The sequence below is a fragment of the Hyperolius riggenbachi genome, chromosome 6 (genome assembly GCF_040937935.1).
Source record: "Hyperolius riggenbachi isolate aHypRig1 chromosome 6, aHypRig1.pri, whole genome shotgun sequence".
NCBI classification, from domain to species: Eukaryota; Metazoa; Chordata; class Amphibia; order Anura; family Hyperoliidae; genus Hyperolius; species Hyperolius riggenbachi.
Window position 1 is genome coordinate 26,365,466 of NC_090651.1, and position 20,727 is coordinate 26,386,192.

The 20,727-nt window shown below is 43.3% G+C and overlaps 1 long non-coding RNA gene across 1 annotated transcript in view; it reads right to left on the minus strand.

Annotated features, from left to right (window-relative positions):
• Positions 1-20,727, minus strand: part of LOC137522386 (uncharacterized) — a 67,811-nt gene that overhangs the window by 10,363 nt on the left and 36,721 nt on the right. Inside the window, exon 2 of the long non-coding RNA XR_011022278.1 lies at positions 8,468-8,655. This is a non-coding gene — a long non-coding RNA (uncharacterized lncRNA). The remainder of the gene's footprint in view (positions 1-8,467; positions 8,656-20,727) is intronic.

The following is a 20,727-nucleotide window of genomic DNA, read 5'->3' on the forward strand; positions in this document are numbered from 1 at the left end:
TGCCTAACCCTAAGACCCCCTGGTGGTGCCTAACCTTAACCACCCCCCGGTGGTGACTAAACCTAACCACCCCCTGGTGGTGCCTACACCTAAGCACCCCCCTAGTGGTGCCTAACCCTATATCTCCCCTGATGATGTCTAACCCTAACCATCCCCCTGGTGGTCTATATTGCACTGTAACTATACCCTCCCTGTACCTAACCCATAGACCCCCCTGGTGGTGCCTAACCCTATCCACCCCCCTGGTGGTGCCTAACCTTAACCACCCCCTGGTTGCGTATATTATACTGTAACTATACCTAACCCTCCCTGTACCTATCCCTAACCCCTAGACCAGAGCTCCCCAACCCTGTCCTCAAGGCCCACCAACAGTACATGTTTTGCAGGAAACCACAAACATGCTCAGGTGAGGTAAGTAGTGTCCCAGCAGAGCTGATCAGCTACCTCTGTGGATTTCCACAAAACATGCACTGTTGTTGGGCCCTGAGGACAGGGTTGGGGAACACTGCCCTAGACCCCCCTGGTAATGCCTAAACCTAACCATCCCCACCGCACAAACACCCTAAACACATATGAGCAATAATATATTTAATCCTTAAAATACTTCTCTACAAATAACATGAATAGAATAATTTATATATTTGTAATAGAACAAATATCCTTAAAATAGCCTTAAAATCACGTATACATTAATATTATAAATAGAGAAAAGTATATACAAATATGTACAATACAATAGATAGCCTTGCAATCACGTATGCATTAGAAATCTTAAAATAACAGTAATATTAAAAGCGATATTTTAGTAACTATAATCAATGCATTATAAGTGTAAAAACAAAGTTAATACCAAAAGCGATGTATTTCCAATACAATATGGTTGAAAACGGTATTTACGCATTATACATATAAAAACAAATTTTTAAATGATCAAAGAAGTGAAAACTAAAATTTAGTTGTTATACTTTTGTAAGCGAAATTTTTAAACTAAAAAAATAAGTAAAAACTGATATAAGCGAAATTTAAAAACGAAAAAATAAGTATAACACAAACTCAAAACGAACTTGTAAACGATATTTGTTATAAACCTTATTCTGTAAACGCAAACTTTTGTTAACACGATCCCTGTAACCGCTATTTCTCGGGCGCCCTTTTTTCCTGTCGGGCACAGAATAGCCGATATTTTGCATTGCAGTCTATGGTGGCGCCCTTTTTGTCCACTATCCCTGTGCGCCCTTTTTTACTAACACCCCCCCTCCTGGACCCCCCCCCCCCCCCCTATCAAAAAGCAGTTTCGGTGGCCATATTGGATTTATTCTCTGCTGGCTGCTGACTGTTGGTGTGAGCAGGGACAGACTTGCTGCAGATAGGTAGGGAAAGCATTACCTAGGTCTGTGTTCTTGTTCCTCACTTGCTGTGAAAGCACCCCAAACAGCCATTTTGAGGGCTAGCACATCGGTCTCCTGTGGTTTTTGTGTGTGTGTGTGTGTGTGTGTGTGTGAGACACTCCACAGCCCACTGACACCCAGAGCTGTTCTTAATGTGATTTCTGCCCTTTAGGGATTAAAATCCGACTTTGCGCCAACTCTGTAATTTTTGGTGGGACTTTTGCCATGGATCCCCCTCTGGCATGCCACAGTCCAGGTGTTAGACCTCTTGAAGCAACTTTTCCAACAGTCTTTGTAGGTTTTAAAACTCACCTGCCCATTGAAGTCTATGGCGTTTCGCATGTTGGCGAACATTTGCAGAAGATCGCGTTCGCAGCTCGCGAATGGAAAATTCTATGTTCGCGACATCTCTAGCTGTCAGTGATTCCTTAAGGTGCATACACACATCCATTTTTGATTGCCCAATTATTGACCCATTTTACCACCCCCATGCAGTATGTGGGCCACAGAATTTGAATACAGATTGTGTATGTAAGCTACTACATGGAATTGGTAAAACTGGCCAATCAAGATGGTCAATTTCTTAATACATACACCCAAGCAATTTTCTCAGAGCTTTCAATCATTTTTTTTCCTAACTGGGAAAAAAATTATCAGATTTTTTAAATGTTAGTCAAATCTTTGAGTTGAAAAGAAATTTAAAAAAATTGTGTCGTCTGTGTCCACCTTGAGCCTCCGACTTGCTAAGATCACTTCCTGCTTTAGCACATGATCACGACCAGCAAATCAAAGCCTCACAAACTGATCACCTGATCAACCTGGTCACATGGTTCTCCAAGAGTTCTGCTACACTAACTAGCAATACTTACCTATCAGAAGTCATCATTTCTGTGATTGCCTCCTCCAAACCCACCTAAAATGGCCAGCACCTGAATAACCTGTTTCTTCAGACTGTCCTCCAACCCAGTCGTAAAGGCAGAGCAGCCGATCCCGCCACAGAGACAGACAATCTAGCAGCAATAAAAAGCTTTAATGTGAAAATGTATTGAGATATAAACTGTATTAACTAATATGAAATGTGATAGATTTTGATTAAGTCACTTTTATGCCTCAAAACTTGCACAATGGGGGAATTTCGTTGTAACACAAAACCGGGTTATGAGCTGAGGTGGAAGAGAGAAATGTAATTTCATATAAAATAACAAAGGCTTTCCCCATTGCCAAGATGTCCGTACGTCCGGTGCGATTGAGGGGAGAGTCAGAGAACAGCCAGAGTTATCAGCAGCATGTTCAGTCCACCTCTGAAATGAGCCTCTCCTCTGCTGATGGACCCAGGAGATGTAGGCCTGTCAGGATCTCATCTGCAGCACACCTTGTACAGTATACGTATACTATAAGCAACGTCTTACATCTAAAGATCTCCCCCCGGGCACTTACCATCTACGATATTTGGCTTTCTCCACGAATGCAAAACAATAGACAGATGTATATACTTACAAGAGCAACTGTAGGGAAAATTAAATCTATTTATATAAAATTGGATGTGTGTACTGTATGTATGTATGTATGTATGTATGTATGTATGTATGTATGTATGTATGTGTATGTGCCACCTTCAACGAAACCTGGTTGGCAGATCCCTTACTACTTGGGAGGATATGTTGTGGGGATCTCACTACCTTCCCACCTGGGCAGAACCTTTCAAGTCAATAAGGATAATGCAGAGCTGGATTTACCATAAATCACTGTAGGCACGAGCCTACAGGCACCTAATGATGGAAAGGCAGCTCTCTCCCCTCCCCAAGTGCCTCTCTCCCTCCTTCCCTATGCAATGCAGAGTCCCAAGCGAAGTGTAAATGAGAGGCTACTCACATGACTCTCAGCATTCCAGAGATGAGATCTACCTTCTGCTACCTAATGCTTTGGATTACCTCTAGCTACCTAATACTGAGGGTGCCTCTGGTCTACCTAATACTAGATGGCACATGTAGCTGCCTATGCTAGGCAAGGGAGAAAGGGAGGTGCGATTAGGCGGGGGTTTGTAGGTTGATGGAGGGTGAAGTCTAGGGTGCTAGGACATCTGTGCTTATAGGCTCCTGTGATGTAAATCTGAGCCTGGGGAAATGTAAAAGGCTGCCATTCTCACAGTAATAAAGCCAGAGTCCCCAAACTTGCCAAAATTGGTCACCTGGTGACCCAAGTTGAAAAGTCATGTAAAGTGGACGGAGCATCAAAAAGCCAGTCAAATTTCAGCCATTCACTTTACAATAGCTCCCAACTGTCCCTCTTTCAGAAGAACAGTCCTTCTTTGGGAACCAAATCCCACTGTCCTTTTTTCCTTATTTGTCCATCCTTTAAGACTGATGTACAGATCTGTATTAATATATGTATTTTTCTACTAAAAATGTATTTTGACTTTAAACTTTATTCCCGTAATATATTTCCTATTATCAAATGTTAAAATTAAGAAAAAATAATGATCATAGAAAGGACCAGTGTGGTTTGAATAATAAAATAACATCTTTTGCTTCTGAATTCTTTGTGATATGCATGGTGAAGGGTGGGGTGAGGGTGTGGTTGGAGGTGTGGAAGGGGCGTATCTTAAAGTGTCCCTCTTTCTTATCTCAAAAAGTTGGGAGGTATGACTTTACATGGGCAAATGTAAACTGCAGGCATTCTTACATTGTTAATGGTAGGGTTCTCAAACATGCCACAGCTGGTAACTTGGTGACTGGGATTAATATTCAGGAAAGTGATAGGAGCCTACAACAGCCAATCAAATTTCACCTATTGATTTTCAAAAGAATATTTAAATTGCTATCGTTCTTCAAATGGTTAATGCCAAAGGCCTCACACCTTGGTACAGTCGGTCATTGGGTGACTGGAGTTTAAAATCAGAAAAGGAGGCAGAGGCACAAACTGCCAATCAGATTTGTTTGATTGATTTCAATAGGAAAATTTTAACTATCCGTATATTCCGGCGTATAAGACGACTGGGCGTATAAGACGACTCCCCAACTTTCCTAGTTAAAATATAGAGTTTGGGATATACTTGCTGTATAAGACTACCCCTCTTCCAACACACACCAAATAAAAATAAAAAAAAGACATCATATACTGGTGCTATGTATGATCAGATACTGGTGCTGTACTGTATGTGGTACCCAGTGTATAACAGTACACAGCGGATTGACTGGTTGGATTGGTCAACTCTCCCTAAGCGGACTGGTCAGCTCTCCCTGTTTATCAGAGCGGTATGGAAGAATAGATCATGCTGTGCCCATAAAACACGCCTCTTTCACCCTTCTGGCCCCGCCCTTGTATCCTATTTACCTCCTTCTTTGCTTCTCAGATCTGGCACATGTGTGCCTGCGCTGCTTCACTACAGTCCTCAGCAGCGAGTTCTGAGAGGCAGTGACAGGACGAGTGGAAGAGGCGTGTTTTATGGGCACAGTGCAATCTCTCTCTTCCATACCCTGGGCGTCCCAGACCTTACTATGTGAGCGGTGAGCTCTCCCCAGCATATGCAGCGACTGCAGAATCTCCAGCACCCGGAAATTAAACATCAGCATGTTGCGTATGCGCATATGAGCATCGCGTAAACATCAGTGTAGGCGCATCGCGTACCACCCGGCATCAATGACACCCGGCGTATAAGACGACCCCCGACTTTTCAGAAGATTTTTAAGGGTTAAAAAGTAGTCTTATACACCAGAATATACAGTACTTCCATTCTCACATTATTGATTCAAAGGACCCCAAATATCACAAACTTAGTAATTGAGTGACTTTGTGTCAAAGTTGGAAAAAGTGGGCAAAGCCAACAACAACCAAATACATACCTAAGCTTCTCGGTAGCCAGCTCCTCTCTACTTCCTGTTTCCTTTTGCGTCATGCAGGGAAACAGGAAGTAGAGAAAAGTCGGCTGCCGAAAAGCATGGACAGGTGAGAGATTTACAAAAACACACCGCTGCGGTAGCTTTGCAAGGGGACACAGGAGGGAGGGCCAATGGAGAGGGAGGAATTATGTCAGCCCCACTGCTGCTGGGCGGGTGTCACCCCTTCTAAGACCTGCCAGGGGGTGGAAGGCAGCAAGAAAAAAATTGGCTTCAGGTGGCAAATAGTGTAGAACCGGCCCTGGGCTGATGGAGCAATAGGGATCAGGGTAAAGAACAATGGAATCAGCCAAGGCTCTGACAACCATCAAAAGTAGGGATGCCAAATTCCCGTCCTCAAAGACCAAGATCCTCACACATTTTTTGGAACAGCTCAAATGAATTGATGAAGTTACCAAACCCTGTTATTAAGTTGCATGCAATTGCAGCCGAATGGCGCTTGTGGCCTACAGCCGGGATGCTAAACTGCCCGACAAATGAGCAGTTCAGCTGCCTGTAGAGGAATAAGTGGATTGTACAGCTCTAAGTCGTTGCTCGATATGATCACTAATGACCGCTTCAGGTGACAGTTATTCAAACCCTGTATGCTCTACAAGGCTGGTGTCTTAAATCCACAGAGGCCAGACAAAGCTGAGATACCTGTTACAGAACCCAAGCTTTATGGACGTCTATTTTGTACAAAGACAAACAGAAAGAAGATATGGGTGGATAACCTTTCAATGTATATTTAGGACTATGTTTTACGAATGTCTGGCGTTTTCCTTGAAGTAGGAATAACAATGAAATATGGATTGTAGCGTCTGCGAAACTCTGGGAATCTTGTCCACGTCTGACAAGGATTCTGGGAGAGCCCAAGACTTGAGCACCAGACAGAGATTTATCAAATTCACCATCTACACCGGACCAGAGGTCTCTCCCGCTACATTCAGACGCAGGACACAAATATAACTTCCATAGCAATAAATAGCCAAGAAAATCTTATGGGGACAATATTATTTTGATAAGAAAATGTCGTTAGACAGAAGAGGGCATTACTGCTTCTTTTTTTGCACGTGTTGACATGTATATGGTGAGATCTACAGCTTCCCTGCAAATAAAATGTCACTTTCCCAGGGATACCTACTTAATTATATATTCTAAGGCAAAGTTCCTGAACGTTCTCATTCTGGAATAAAGTTCACTGTACATTATTTTTCATGCTGTCTCTTTTACATCTAACTACTTAAACAGAGACGGTAACCAAGGATTGAGCTTCATCCCAATCAGAAGCCGATATACCCTTTCCCATGAGAAATCTTCACCTTCTCGGGAATAGATCATCCGGGAGGGGGGGGGGGACTGTGTCGGTTGATATTGCCGTTAAACCCCTCCCATAATGTGATGTCTTGACCATGGTCCTGACAGTTTGCTTTCTGTGAGCCTCGTTTCAGGGAATAACGGCTTTTTCCAATTGCCAAGCAAGCAGTATTTCCCTCTGTGCATAGAACTCTCAGTAACGAACATTCCATAGAGATCACCTGGCAGAACTACAGTTGTCACTGCCTGTGATAAATTTCACAATGTAAATGAGGGCGAGGAAAGATTTTACAATGTGCAAACACTGACTAAATAATAATAACTAAATGAATATTGTAAAAAATAATCAATTTTATTCATTGTTATTTTCACTACATTTCCTCTTTAAAGTGCCCAAACATTACATCTGAGATCTAAATTATTACACTACTTATCTTAGCTGCTTCATGAAAGGAGCCCAAGTATCCTGCGTCCACCAGGAACGCATAAATCACTCCCAATATCTCTGCTGCTAGGATAGTGCAATAGGAGCACAATGATGATGTCATTGGAATATTAAAGGGGCACTATAGCAAAACATTTTAAAATTTAAAATATGTGCAAACATAGACAAATAAGAAGTACGTTTTTTCCAGAGTAAAATGAGCCATAAATTACTTTTCTCCTATGTTGCTGTCACTTACAGTAGGTAGTAGAAATCTGACAGAAGCGACAGGTTTTGGACTAGTCCATCTCTTCATAGGGGGTTCTCAGGAAGGCTTTTATTCTTTATAACAATATTCCCTAAATAGGATTTAAACAATGATGCTGGCCAGCTTCCCTGCTCGCTACACAGATTTTTGGCAGTTGGACAGAGCAACTGCCATTCACTAAGTACTTTTGAAAATAAATAATTCCATGAGAATCCCCCCATGAAGTGATGGGACTAGTCCAAAACCTGTCGCTTCTGTTAGATTTCTACTACCTACTGTAAGTGACAGTAACATAGGAGGAAAGTAATTTATGGCTCATTTTACTCTGGAAAAAACATGCTTCTTATTTGTTTATGTCTGCACATATTTTAAATTTTAAAATTCTTCGTCATAGTGCCCCTTTAAAAAAAGATTTTAAGGTATCCGCAAGTTTTTGTTTTTTTTTCAATTTTTTAAAGCTAACCTAATACAGAAAAGGGTTGGGCGTTGGGGAAGGATTTTCTAGAATCAAGGACATCCTCTTTCATTTTTGACCGCTGTGCAACTATCAGAAGTGTGGCAAGGACATTTCTTTTTCCTCAAATATTTTTTTGTGCTAATGGGTATGAACTAAGGTTAATTTAATACTGAAGACTGATAGTTCAACAAATAAAACAGAGTTAGAAGGTTGCATTACATCATCGTATCGCATGTGGTGGTTCCGGAAGCGTGGGTGAAGGCCCGTCTTCGTAGACTGCCCTCGTGTCCGGTCCATACTAAGTAAATAAGTTTAATGGGTGGTCGGATGAAAACTCCATCATCAGCACCTCTCTCTAAAGGGAAAACAAAATGCGGGGCCGGAGGGGACGGAAGTGGGGTATGAAAATTAGATCCAAAAAAATTAATCAAATGAACATGGACTGCGTCTGAACTCGACAACAGGCTTTGCTGATTTTGAGATTCTGCAGACATGAAACAAGCAGGCCGGCCTGGGATTTGCATTTGATATCTAAATACATGTGTTTTTTTAACTATCATTAAAAGTTTGGCCAAAAGAGAGGCCAAAACTACATTAATGTGATAAATGGAAATGGTCAACAAATAATTTATTATTTTTATCTTTTTTTTATTTTCTGAAATGATGCAGTTAAAGCATAACTCTACCCCAGACCACAAAATACACATTAATAAAAAATTATACTTGAAAACGTCTCACCTGCCAAAGAATTTTTACAGAAAGTCATGTGATTGTTCAGATAGCCCAATGTCAGCTACAGCATGGCTACAGTTATCGACCCGAGGACCTGCTGCTTCTGTAGCACAGCCTTGGCAAAGCTCCTCCCTTTTCTTGCCGATTGCACAGAAGCTCAGCAAGTCTGCCTGTCCGGAAGCATAAAGAAATAGCTATCCGGAAAGAAAAGAAAGAAAAAAAGAAACCAAAAGAAAATTGTTAAGAAACGTAAAAAAATGGAAATCTATAAAGTTCGTAAACTAGGCCCACATGGTCCAGGTTTTAATGTATGGGGTTTAAGAATAATCTCCGCCTTCAGGGCATCACAGGGGGGACTGGGGTATGGGGCCCTAGTGAATCTGGGGTCCGATAAACAGTGCCACACATGGGCTGCCCATAAATGAGACGAGAGGTGCCAGAAGGCTCATTCAGGAGTTACCTTAGTCAGTTAGTGATTAACCACTTCAGCCCTTTTTCACTTTATGCATCCGAGCAATGTTCACCTCCCATTCATTAGCCTATAACTTTATCACTACTTATCATGATGAACTGATCTACATCTTGTTTTTTCCACCACCAATTAGGCTTTCTTTAGGTGGTACATTTTGCTAAGAGCTACCTTACTGTAAATGCATTTTAACAGTAAGAATAAGAAAAAAATGGAAAAAAAATCATTATTTCTCTGTTTTCGGCCATTATAGTTTTAAAATAATACATGCCTCCATAATTAAAACCCACGTATTGTATTTGCCAATTTGTCCCGGTTATTACACCATTTAAATTATGTCCCTTTCACAATGTATGGCGACATATTTTATTTGGAAATAAAAGTGCATTTTTTTATTTTTGCATCCATCACTATTTACAAACTTATAATAAAAAAATAGAAATATTTCATCTTTTCATAGATATTTAAAAAGTTTAGACCCTTAGGTAAATATTTATGTGTTTTTTTTATTGTAATGTTTTTGTTTTTTTTAATTATTAAACATTTTATTTGCGTATTTTTGGGAGGGTGGGATGTAAATAGTAATTTTTTTTAAAGGGAAAATCCACGCATCTAAAAAAACAAACAAAAAACTGCACTCACCTGGGGCTTCTTCCAGCTCCTGGCAGTCGATCGGTGCACTCGGCAAAGTTCCTCTCCCTCCGTGCGTTCAGCGCTGAAGAAGCCAACCTTGCCAAGTCGGCTTCCGGGTCGGCGTCATGTGCGTTCCACGGCGGGGGTCACGTGATGTACGTGACGTCATCGGGTCTCAACTGCGCAGGCGCAGTAGTTCTGCACCTGCGCAGTAGAGACCCGATGACGTCTCTACACCACGTGGCCCCCCGCCGTGGAGCGCACGGAAGCCGACCTGGTAGCCGACCTGGCGAGGTCGGCTTCTTCACCGCTGGACGCCCGGAGGGAGAGGAGCTTCGCCGAGGGCACCGATCGACTGCCAGGAGCTGGAAGAAGCCCCAGGTGAGTGCAGTTTATTTTTTTTAGTACCGTGAACCTTCACTTTAATGTAAATATATGTTTATTTATTTATTTATTTTTTATGTAGATGTAGTTTTACTTTTTGGCCACAAGATGGCAACCTTAGGTTTGTTTACATGACGTCACTCTAAGCGTAACATGTACGCTTAGAGGGACGTAGGGGTACATGGGAGGCAGAAAAAGCAAGGCTTCCGAGAGAAGTTGTGGCTTTTTCTGCGGGGGAGAGGAATCAGTGATCGGGGCACCATGGCCCGATTTACTGATTCCTGGGCTAACAATCCGTGGATGGGAGTGAGTGAGCACGAGTGCACGTAGCCTCCTGGACATAGCTACCATGTCCAGGAGGTGAAAGTCATTAACCACTTTACCCCCGCGCGTACGTATTTCTCCGCCCCTTTTTCCATCCTTTAACAACCAGGGACGGAGAAACATGTACTTTCCGCGTTCCCGACGCTGCCCGCGCTCCCGCTCGTAAACACGCCGCCCGCCGCTAGTAAACACGCCGCCGCCCGCTCGCCCAGAGATCAATGAACGGGAAAATCCATTCCCGTTCGTTGATCTAAGCCCCGCAATGATCAGCTGCTCTCCTATGGGCAGCGCGATCATTGTGAGAAAAAACTCACGTGTCCAGCCTCCTTATACTTCCTCCAAGCTTCCGGAAGGAAGCTTGGAGGTCGCATTAAAACAAAAAGTTAATGTGGCCATCTTGTGGCCAAATAGTAAACTACACCCTACACATTTTTCACATACAAATAAATGACTTTTACATATAAAATTAACTCATTACCTCCCACACTCCCCATTTTTTTTTTTTTTGTAATTAAAAAAAAATTAAAAAATGTACAATTAAAAAAAATACATAAATAGTTACCTTAGGGACTGAACTTTTTAAATATTTATGTCAAGAGGGTATAACACTGTTACTTTATAAACTATGGGCTTGTAATTAGGGATGGACGCAAAAATGAAAAAAATGCACCTTTATTTCCAAATAAAATATTGGCGCCAAACATTGTGATAGGGACATAATTTAAATGGTTTTACAACCGGGACAAAAGGGCAAATACGTTTCATGGGTTTTAATTACAGTAGCATGCATTATTTAAAAACTATAATGGCCGAAAACTGAAAAATAATTATTTTCTTCCCCACATTTTTCCTATTTTCCCATTAAAACACATTTAGAAAAAAATTATTCTTGGCATAATGTCCCATCTAAAGAAAGCCTAATTGGTGGCGGAAAAAACAAGATATAGTTCATTTCATTGCGATAAGTAATGATAAAGTTATAGACGAATGAATGGAAGGAGCGCTGAAAGGTGAAAATTGCTCTGGTGCTCAGGGGGTAAAACCCCTCAGTGGTGAAGTGGTTAAAGTAAATCTGAGACGAATGGGAGAAAAGGATTTTTTACTTACCTGGGGCTCCTTCTAGCCCCCTGTAGTCTACAGCGCTTGCACTGTTCTGGGCCGCATGGCTCTTCCATCATGCTTCAATAGCTGAATGAACTGAGCATATGCAGAACGCTCCCAGCCATGGGAGCATGTGAAATGCGGTCACACAGACATAAGTGTTCAGGCCTTCAAAGATTGTGATTTGCTATGTGGGGTACACGGGAGGGAGCAATAGGTTTGCTCTGTATGGGGCCCAAAAATTTCTGATGGCGGCCCTGATAATGTCCACCCAGTGGTGGAACTTGGGGCCCCAGTGAGAGTGTTACATTGAACCCCAAGCAGTCTATTTATTGATGTGAAGCCCCAAAACCTACCAAGGACAACTGCAGTGTCAGAGAGAACAGGTAGCCATACATCTAGCGATGATGGGCAGATTCGACCAAGAGACAAATCTATCTCTAATTGAATGTGATTAGAGAGAGGTCTGTTGGCTGCCCACACACCACAGGCCAATTTCATGCTGAAATTGATCCGGTATTGTCCGAGCCCGCCATGTCTGCTACCTTACCGCTTTGTGTGTATGCATGTAATGTATATGTGCTGTAATGTGCAGTTATACATTACCTGTCCTGTGTCGCGGTGGCTACTCGTTTTCAGCCTCTCTTCAGTTAGCCACATACACCCTGCCGGCTTGGTGCGTGTGTGACGTCGCGCGCCGCTGTGCTATGCGCCGGCAGCGTGTATGCGGCTAATAGAAGAGCTTCGGAAGATGGACGGGTACCGCGACACAGGACAGGTAATGTATAAATTCACATTACAGCACAGGACAAAGGGAGATGCAGGTGACTGGCACTCGATATGTACTGGAAAGGCAATTGGAATTAGGTTACCGAGCCGACTGTGCTCTCTACCTGGTGAGAGTATCACAAATTGTAGCTGAGAAGAAAAGCAGGTCCGGCACCAGTTGTCAATGCTTCAGTGAGATTTTATTCCAATGGGTACAGTAAGGTTACACGGAGGTACAAAAAGGATGGCCTGACAGCCGTTTCGCAGGTCCCCCTGCTTCGTCAGAGGCCAAATAAATAATAAAACCTCACTGAAGCATTGACGACTGGTGCCGGACCTGCTTTTCTTCTCACCTACATTACAGCACATATACATTACATGCATACATACACACAGCAATAGGGGTTGCAGAGGTAGCGACCACATCGGGGCCCGTGGGTCAGAGGGGCCCCGAGGGGCCATCCCTCAAGCACAATATTAGCTCTCTATTGGCCCTGTGTGAGTAATAATCACTTTTATAGATACTTTAAATGGTAGTGATCATTAACAAACTGTTCCCCATGCCCTACTTGCACCTCTGACACTGTGGAAATCCTTGGCAGGTTTTGGTGCGCCGTATCAATTGTTATGTATAGAGTGCTTGGGGGGCCCCATTTAAAACTTGCACCAGGGCCCATAGCTCCTTAGCTACGCCACTGGTTTTGTTGCTCATCCCGATATCGCTCTCCGTTTCTGCCACGCACCCGTTTGAACAAGTCAGCCAACATCTTGCAGCAATGGGACCAATTTTGGCCTGAAATTGGTTGCGTCGTTAATCCGGCATTCACTTGGCGGCACCGATTCTTATCCGATTCCGATTATAATAATCGAATTGCATGATCGATTGGCTGCCAAGTCGCCGGATGTATGGCCAGTCTAAGGAAACACTTCTGTTAAGGATTACCACTATTCAATACACATATAGAGGTGTTCATTACCAGCAGAGAACCAATGAAAAGCTAATACAATAGATGGAGGGCCCCTAGTGGGTCCCTCTGGCCCTGGTGCAGTCGCAACCTCTGCATCCCTTATTGCTATACCACTGTCACTACTGAATCAAAACCCTTCAGCGGTTTACCTAATACTGATGCGAGTCCTTTGCGGCCGCGCAGTTGAGCGGATCCGATCCGGTTCGGCCATTTCCGCCTTAACCTGAATGAAGAGCTGCTAGTGCGCCTGCGCAGGATCGCGGTAGGTAAATATTGACCACACCTGCGCCCTCTTGCCAAGCCTTGTCGAGGGCCTGTCGGGGAGCCAGCGCTGGATGCACTGAAGCTACGGGGATGCGGGAAGCCTCATTGGGACCCTGAGGCTGCCCCCCCCCCCAAGGGTTTTTCTTTTAATTACAGAGTCTCTTTTTATATTCTGTATTTTGCATTTTCATATGTGAACAATATTTTATCCTTTTGTACACAGCATTTTGTATTGTGGCAGATGGTAGGGATCTCGTATCTGTTTATCACTGTGAAAGATTGCCTTTCTTCCCACCTCCATTTGGGGGAGGGATTTTGGAAGGCGGATTTGTGACTCCCTCCTATTTATAGGGGGTGTTGCAATTTTTCAAACCAGCTATGATTAAGAGCTGAGATAGCTCGAAACATGTCAGCAATTTGATGCATGTGTCTATTTTATATTGGATACGTCCTGAATAAAGACATACATCTAGAATCCTGAACTGGTGCGGACCTCCTCCTTGACATGTACTGTGGGCTTTGCTGACCTGATCCTGCACAGTACAGCGATTGGTGGGTAGAGCGGTGTGTACACCAACGTTCATTCTTTAAAGAAAACCTGTAACTTTAAGAAACCTCCCCTGGAGGGTACTCACCTCGGGTGGGGGAAGCCTCCGGATCCTATTAAGGCTTCCCCCGTCCTCCTTAGTCCCACAGCAGCGGCGATGATCCTCCTGGAACGGCGGCAATGGAAATATTTACCTCACCGGCTCCAGCGCAGGCACAGTTTCGACACTCCGCACGGAGATAGGCAAAAATAGCCAATCTCAATCGGGCCGCTCTACTGCACAGGCGCAAGTCTCCTGCGCCTGCGCAGTGGAGCAGACCCGACGGAGGTCGGCTATTTTCGCCTATCTCCGTGCGGAGAGCCGCAACAGCGCCCCCGCTGGAGCCAGGAAAAGTAAATAAATAAGTGCTTATCAGGCTTGTCGAGGGAGGATTGGCGGACGCTTCGGGGGAGCCAGCGCTGGATTACCTGCAGCTACAGGGGTGGGGGAAGCCTCATTGGGACCCTAAGACTTCCCCCTCCCGAGGTGAGTACCCCCCAGGGGAACTTTTTTTTGTTTCCGGTTCTCTTTAAGTGAACTGTGGTTTCCCATAATGATCTCTTTCTGCCCCAGGAAGCATCCACAACTCATAGCTCCCAACTGTCCCTCTTTCTTCCTCTTCATTTGTCCCTCTTTCAGGACTCATGCACAGATCTATGTAAATATATGTACTTTTCCACTGAAAAAATGTCTTTAACCACTTCACCACTGAGGGGTTTTACCCCTTGAGCACCAGAGCAATTTTCATCTTTCAGCGCTCCTTCCATTCATTCATCTATAACTTTATCATTACTTATCACAATTAAATTAACTATATCTTGTTTTTTCCACCACCAATTAGACTTTCTTTAGGTGGGACATTATGCCAAGAATTATTTTATTCTAAATATGTTTTAATGGGAAAATAGGAAAATGTGGGAAAAAATTCATTATTTTTCAGTTTTCGGCCATTATAGTTTTTAAATAATGCATGCTACTGTAATTAAAACCCATGAAATGTATTTGCCCATTTGTCCCGGTTATAAAACCGTTTAAATTATGTCCCTATCACAATGTTTGGCGCCAATATTTTATTTAGAAATAAAGATGCATTTTTTTTCATTTTTGCGTCCATCCCTAATTACAATCCCATAGTTTATAAAGTAACAGTGTTGTACCCTCCTGACATAAATATTTAAAAAGTTCAGTCCCTACTAAGGTAACTATTTATGTATTTTTTTTAATTGTACATTTTTTTTATTTTTTTTTAATTACAAAAAAAAAATGGGGAGTGTGGGAGGTAATGAATTAATTTTTTGTGTACAAGTAATGTATTTGTATGTAAAAAATGCTTTAGGGTGTAGTTTTACTATTTGGCCTCAAGATGGCAACAGTAACTTTTTGTTTAATGCGACCTCCAAGCGTCCTTCCGGACGCTTGGAGGAAGTACTAGGAGGCTGGGAAAGTTTTTTTTTTCACAATGATCGCGCTGCTTATCGGAGAAGCAGCGGATCATTGCGGGGCTTAGATCAACGAACGGGAATGGATTTTCCCGTTCATTGATCTCCGGGCGAGCGGCCGGCGGCGTGTTTACAAGCGGGAGTGCGCGCTAGAGCAAGCGGGAGCGCGGGCAGCGGCGGGAGCGCGGAAAGTACGGATTTCTCCGTCCCTGGGGGTGAAAGGATGGAAAAAGGGACGGAGAAATTCGTATGGGTGGGGGTAAAGTGGTTAATATACTCTAAATGTTATTTATATGATATCCTTTACATTGATATATTTCTTATTTTTAAATGGTATTATGAAGGAAAATGAACAAGGATAGAAAGAACCAGTGTTTGAATTATACAACAGCATATTTTTTCAATTATACTGTATCTTTATGGTTTGCATTACAAGGGGTGTGTCTGGGGCATGATTAGGGGCATGGCAGGGGTGTGGCCTAAGTTTCCCTCTTTCTTATCTCAAAATGTTGGGAGGTATGAGAACTGCTTGTGTATAGTGCACCTGTAGCTAGCCAGGGATGCTCTTAACTTCGAATTCGGATGAAATTTGAATATGGTTATTCGAATTTCATCCTACTAATTACAGCAGCTGTGTGGGTGGCCGAGAGGGGGTTCATCTTTCCCATCAGGCGTCTTCTTCACTCGTCCCTCGGCGCCTCCCACGCTGCATTCCATTCCGGAGGTCACGTGACTATACACTTCCTCCTTCAACCCGGAAGGAGGAAGTGTTTGTAATCACATGACCGCCGCTTGGACCGCATCGTGGGAGGCGCCGAGGGGCGGTCAAAGAAGACGTCAGACAGATAAGATTGACCCCCCCCGCCCACCTTGCACAGGTTTACTGGGAGATATCCGGATAGCAACTATCCGGATGTCTCCCGGATCGGATTTGAGCAGCCCTAATAGTGAGCACTATAGCTACATTGGCCTCAATTCACTAAGCAGTTTAGACTAGTCTACTAATGATTTTAGTCTACTGATGGTTTGGTGTAAATCAGTCGCATCAAAACGGAATTCACTAATAATTATTAATAATTACCAAATGTTTTAGACCAGTTTTTAGACCTGGTCTAAAACATTCACTAACTACACAATTCACAAGGTAAACAAGGAGTAACCACGCCCACTTGTTCTGGCAGAGATTAGACCAGCTGATTTCAGTTGGTAAAGTATTTCTGTGAGGTATTTTAGATGTAAGAATTGAGCTTTTTGAATTAATTGTGCAGGAGTTCAATTATATCCAGAGGAGAGGTCATCAGATGAGAAGGATGTCAGTCATAGCCACTGGTATCTTGATATCTTGTACGGTAATTAGACCTAATTACCGACTGTTTTAGACCAAGTCTAAAAACAGGTCTAAAACATTCGGTAATTATTACTGAATTCCCTTTGGATGCGACTGATTGCTGGTTTACACCAAACCATCAGTAGTCTAAAACCATCAGTAGACTAGTCTAAACTGCTTAGTGAATTGAGGCCGATATCTCAAACAAGCCAATTACGCCTGTTTCAAATCGCAACCACCCGCACCGCCTGCGCACTCTGAGCCTGACACGGACGCAGCCCATACAAGCAGGCTTCTGGGCTTTTTATTAGGTAGGATACCTTCTATTTTAAGAAGGCAAAATTACATTTAGAACTATAAAAGTCAAGATATTTCTTATAAATTATTCTCTATACAATGATCTATCTGCAAATGGTTCCAAATTTGGAATGACAAGAACAATTACAGTCAAGCTACACCAGCGCTTTTTACTTATTAAACTTGGCCTGTCTGGATAATTAAAAATTGTATTCCCTAAAGACATAAATCCCCTGCACACGTTCCTTTATATGCATTGCGAATGGGCAGGATTTAATACAATAATAAACCTCATTTTGGATTAAATTGGTTTCTGCAGGCCAGAGGTTATTTCATGTACTATAGAACATTCCTGTACGAGAAGAAATGTGGAATATACTGCATAAAGCGACACTCCAACCCCGAGCTTTATTCTAGGCTTCTAAAATATTGAAAAGGAAGGATGATACTATTCTGTTAAGTACCTTGACAAAGGGGACCGCCACCAGGGCTGTTGTAAGGGGTTCCAGGGACCAGGGGCTCTGCAAACTGAACATCCACCCCCCACCCCTGTGCCCATTACCCCACTTCTCTCCGGACCCCTGCATGTGATGTCTTAGCAGTAATTACTTACCTGTCCCAGCGGGCGGTGGCTGCACAGTCCGGGGACTCTTGCCATGCTATCCTTCCTCCTCCTTCTCTATGACCCAGCACATGTTTACACATAACATGCACCAGGTCATAGAGAAGGAGGAGGACAGCGTGGCTAGAGTGCCCGGACTGTGCAGCCGCCGCCCACTAGGACAGGTGAGTAATTACTGCTGAGACATCACATGCAGGGGCCCGGTGAGAAGTGCGAGTAAGCAGCTTTTGCCAGGGTCAGCAATGCAGGGCCCCTGTAGAGGTTGGGGCCCTCGAGCAATTGCCCCCTTTGCCTCTATGGCAACTCTGGCTCTGCCCACCATGGCTCCAAAATGTCTGTTGGTTGTCTGAATGTACATCTGGCTTGAGATGTAATTAATAAACAACTTTTCATTCATTGAGTGTGCGGGCCTCCTGAATTTTTTTATTTCAGGAGTGACTTTTGAGAAGTCCTCTTCATCATAACCCATGTGGTCATTATAAAAAAGAAATACCCTCAGCACCTCAGCAAAGTCTTCTGAGTGGTTTAAAATAGGTGAAGAGTGATTTACAAAAATGTTTCCGTAGGACAAATCCCTCTGGATTTGAATGCCACATTTCTTCACCTGGTCCATCTCAGCTTGGAAGTGCCACCAAGTTTCCTCCTCAGAAATGTGTACATCTCGGTGTTGATGGGACACTGAAGGAGAAAGTGGTTCATGAACTCCTTTTCACCTGCACATTCCTGCAATAATAGCTACAGCTGGTGTCCAGACTTGACAACTCAAGATTTCCCACCAGAGAGACAAGAGAAACGGTTAGGTCATTCAACTCACCAGCATCTACCAACAACTCACTTTCGAGCATAAGGTGGGAAGACCCTTTAGCTATATGGAGTCCCTAAATACATTTTTCCAAGCCCTTTTACGTACTTCATGTGAATGTCGTTAAAATCTCTTCCATACGCCAACTGTAATTTGTTGTGTTTCTTTTAAAGCAATGCCTCAGATTTGTTAACATTACACAATCCAGCTGTTCCTCGGTATGTTATTCACCTTGATAAGAACATGAAAAAAAAAAGACTTCCCTTCCTTCCAGATGTTTTGAATCCCCAACTTTCCCCACATGGTGAACCTTGCTGATGGGATCCAATTAGGCCAGTATGGAATTACATGGCGCATTATTGACGCGATAGTCTGTATAATGAGGGTACGGATTTAGAACCTGCGCAAAGTGCTTGACCAGGTTACCCAGCGGCTCTGCTCTCCTCCGAATCTCGGACGGAGGAGCTGCTGGTCTCTGCCGGGCTATCGGGTAACACAATGGAACTCATTTGTTCCAACAAAGCCCCCAGGGCTTCAAGGGTGTCGTGTACAATAAGGAGCATGCGGGAGATGTGAACTCCGCTCATTAGGTTACCTAATGACTTTTCTGTGTGTGCATCTGCAGTTCTTGAAAGAGTAATAGTGTTATGCGGAGGATCCTTTGAGCCCCGCTCCGTGCCATGACTTCATCTTTTAGCAATGAGGCTTTGCAGCTGCACGTTGCTTGTACAGGTCAGGCAGTGAAACTAATTAACCTGGAAAGATGGGGAAGGGGGGGGGGGGACTCTTGGCCCTTGGTGAGGCTCTATTAGGTCGGTGTTTTTCAAGACATAGAAACTTTGTAACTTCAGGAATAAATATTATTACTTTCAATTATTATGATCATGTTGGAGTTGCCTAGCCCCAGTGCGTCCCATGGTGCAGTACAGCAGAGAATATACAGGATACACAGTTACAAAAACAAAGATGGGGTACAGATAATACACAAATGGATAGATCAGCCAATTAACTAATAAATTGTACAAAGATGTAGTAGGTGGCCATACATCTACCGATTTGGCAGCCGATCGACCATCTGATTAGATAATTATGATCAGATATGCTGCAAGATGTCGGGCTGAAATGCTCGATCGACTTGAAGGGTGTTCTGGAAGTCGGCTGAAACGGCCCCAGGATGATTTACAAAAAGAAGACACGGCAGGTTAGAAGACGAGGACCCAGTGAATAAAGGCCGGTTAACACTCGCTTAAAAAAGTGGACCCAAATTAAAAATACAAGATTTCAGAAATAAAATCTATTTTCTAACTTATAATAATAAATAGCAGCCTTTTTTTCAGCTGCATGATGACAAATATAAAATATTTTACATTTATTGGAGGAAACCCTCCCTTCCTTTCATATTGCCTTATCAGAGACAACACGCCTTATCCGAGTTAAAACGCTTATCAGAGATAACGGGCTCGATTCAGTAAACCGTGCTAAGTGTTAGCACGCCTGTGAAAAGCCCTATATCACGCCTAAAGTTAGTTTAGGCATAATAAATTCACATCTAAAGACTTTAGGCATGATAACTAGGGTGCTAACTGGGTTAGCACCCTTTACTAAATTCACATCGCGCGCACAATCCCATGCGCAAAACTTTGCGCGCGCACAGCAAAAACAGCTCACCCGATGCGCCTATAAGGTCGCATTGGGTGCGACCTTAACGTCGCACCATGTGACGTTAAAGTCGCACTCAATGCGACCTTATAGGCGCATCAACGCACCGTTTTCGTCGCACCGCGATGCAACATTTCACGCACACCGCGCTGTGGTCACGCAAAGTTTTCAGTGTGGGACTTTGCGCGCGATGTAAATTTAGTAAACGGTGATAACCCAGTTGGCACCCTAGTTATCACGCCCAAAGTCTTAAGGCGTGCTAACTGGGTTAGCACCGTTTACTGAATCAAGCCCAACACGCCTTATCAAAGTTAACACTCCTTATCAGAGTAACACAGTGAGTGCTACGAACCCGCAGGGGCTCAGAGCAGGAGGAGTGGAGCTCTCGTCATTGCCAATTAACAGGCATAAGTTTGTAGCGCTCGCTATGCTACTCTGATAAGGCGTTTTAACTTTGATAAGGCGTGTTATCTCTGATAAGGCGTGCTAACTTGGATAAGGCATGGTATTTGTCTTAGTGAATGAAGCCCATTATCTCTTAAAGTGTACCTGTAGCGGGAAACTTGAGGGCTACTTACCCTGGGAGGGGTTAGCCTTTGAATCCTAAAGAGGTTTCCCCCTT